Genomic DNA, 2,836 nt, shown 5'->3' with positions numbered 1-2,836 from the left:
ACAGTTAATCTGTATTCTGATGCATTAAGATCATATAAATGAAGATTGCAAACACCGCTGATGTCAGCGGTTTGACTTGTGCATTTTGGCTGTCGCCATCTTGAAACCAGATATAACAATGGACGACACAACTTTATTATCCTTTATGACTCTAACAGACTTGTTGTATTGAATGAGACTCGACACCAGTAAAGGAAGATGATAACTCAGGGGAATCGCCTCTGCTGGGAATGAGGTTAAAGACAGTCTCTCTGCTTTTCAGACTTATGTCCATCTTTTATATACAGTTTATGGGTAGGACATACACCAGACATGCACAACGACCTTCAAGGACAAAAGCCTGCTGTCACACTCAGTCTGATTTGATTTTGAGTATGACTTTTGGAAATCATAACAATACACTGTACATTAAAAACGAGTAATAACTTAAAGACTATATACACACACACACACACACACACACACACACACACACACACACACACACACATATATATATATATATATATTTGTGTGTGGTGTTTATATATATATATATATACACACACACACATATATATATATATATATATGTGTGTGTGTGATATATATATATATATATATATATCACACATACACATATTATATATAATTTATATATATATATATTTATATATATATATATATATATATATATGTTGAGTGACCTATATTTATATATATATATATATATATATATATACATAATCTATATTAATTCCAATAGTACGTTGTTCTTGTTGATTTTCTCGGACAAATCAACGGCAGACGAAAAGGTGTATATACAGTGGGGCAAAAAAGTATTTAGTCAGCCACCGATTGTGCAAGTTCCCCCACTTAAAATGATGACAGAGGTCAGTAATTTGCACCAGAGGTACACTTCAACTGTGAGAGACAGAATGTGAAAAAAAATCCATGAATTCACATGGTAGGATTTGTAAAGAATTTATTCGTAAATTAGGGTGGAAAATAAGTATTTGGTCACCTCAAACAAGGAAAATCTCTGGCTCTCACAGACCTGTAACGTCTTCTGTAAGAAGCTTTTCTGTCCCCCACTCGTTACCTGTATGAATGGCACCTGTTTGAACTCATCATCTGTATAAAAGACACCTGTCCACAGCCTCAAACAGTCAGACTCCAAACTCCGCCATGGCCAAGACCAAGAGCTTTCGAAGGACACCAGGAAAAGTATTGTAGACCTGCACCAGACTGGGAAGAGTGAATCTACAATAGGCAAGCAGCTTGGTGTGAAAAAATCAACTGTGGGAGCAATCATCAGAAAATGGAAGACATACAAGACCACTGATAATCTCCCTCGATCTGGGGCTCCACGCAAGATCTCATCCCGTGGGGTCAAAATGATCATGAGAACGGTGAGCAAAGATCCCAGAACCACACGGGGGGACCTGGTGAATGACCTGCAGAGAGCTGGGACCAAAGTAACAAAGGTCACCATCAGTAACACACTACAACGGCAGGGAATCAAATCCCGCAGTGCCAGACGTGTTCCGCTGCTGAAGCCAGTGCATGTCCAGGCCCGTCTGAAGTTTGCCAGAGAGCACATGGATGATACAGCAGAGGATTGGGAGAATGTCATGTGGTCAGATGAAACCAAAGTAGAACTTTTTGGTATAAACTCAACTCGTCGTGTTTGGAGGAAGAAGAATACTGAGTTGCATCCCAAGAACACCATACCTACTGTGAAGCATGGGGTGGAAACATCATGCTATGGGGCTGTTTTTCTGCCAAGGGGACAGGACGACTGATCCGTGTTAAGGACAGAATGAATGGGGCCATGTATCGTGAGATTTTGAGCCAAAACCTCCTTCCATCAGTGAGAACTTTGAAGATGAAACGAGGCTGGGTCTTCCAACATGACAATGATCCAAAACACACCGCCCGGGCAACAAAGGAGTGGCTCCGTAAGAAGCATTTGAAAGTCCTGGAGTGGCCTAGCCAGTCTCCAGACCTCAACCCCATAGAAAATCTGTGGCGGGAGTTGAAAGTCCGTGTTGCTCGGCGACAGCCCCAAAACATCACTGCTCTCGAGAAGATCTGCATGGAGGAATGGGCCAAAATTTGATTTGGTTGCACAGGCAGTGTTAATGGCATCCCCCAGGCCTTTCTGCCAATGCCACAGTCGTGATTCCTCGGAAGTAGAGCTGGAAAGAGCTGCAAATTTAGAAGGCAGGGGTCAGCAGCGTGAAATTCCCAAGAAAATGTGACTTTGTTTGCACACGTGTGGGTGAAGTTGGTGGGTACGTCAAACCTACGATGTTCAGGCTCATCGATCGCGACTTGTGTTCGTCTGCGTGTGCGCTCGACATATATATTTGTGGCTGTGTACGTTCTGTGAACTTAAACGGAGTGCGTGCGTGCGTCAGCTGGTTCCTGTTAAATGAAGCAGACTGTAAAGATAGAGACAGTGTTGTCTTTATTCACATCAGCCGTTACTCAACCGAGTGACACACAGGCAGACATGCAGGATGGGAAACCACCTTGGCAGAAAGAGCAGGAGGCTCTCAGGAGGCCATTCATTTGAGGGGAAAGTTCATCCTGAGAAGATTAAAAAAAAGGCCTTCTTGGTTTTTTCTTGGCCCGGAGGCCCAATTGCAAATCTGATTTAAGTGACGTAATGACTGGCTCCAACTTTTTTTTTGGCATGTTCTTCAAAACCAAACAATGCCTGCTCGGCTTAAAGAGGTTAAACTCTCCAAGATTTTACAGGAAACCAGGCAATAAAATAAGACAAAGCTGAAAAACTCTTTTGTGCAGCAATAATCATTCTGAGCCGTCCTGAGGCTGCTCTGATTTATTG

This window comes from Haplochromis burtoni, unplaced genomic scaffold (assembly GCF_018398535.1).
Source record: "Haplochromis burtoni strain Fernald_Lab_line unplaced genomic scaffold, NCSU_Asbu1 Contig_102, whole genome shotgun sequence".
NCBI lineage: Eukaryota > Metazoa > Chordata > Actinopteri > Cichliformes > Cichlidae > Haplochromis > Haplochromis burtoni.
The sequence above is the reverse complement of the archived record's forward strand: the minus strand, read 5'-3'. Positions refer to the sequence as shown.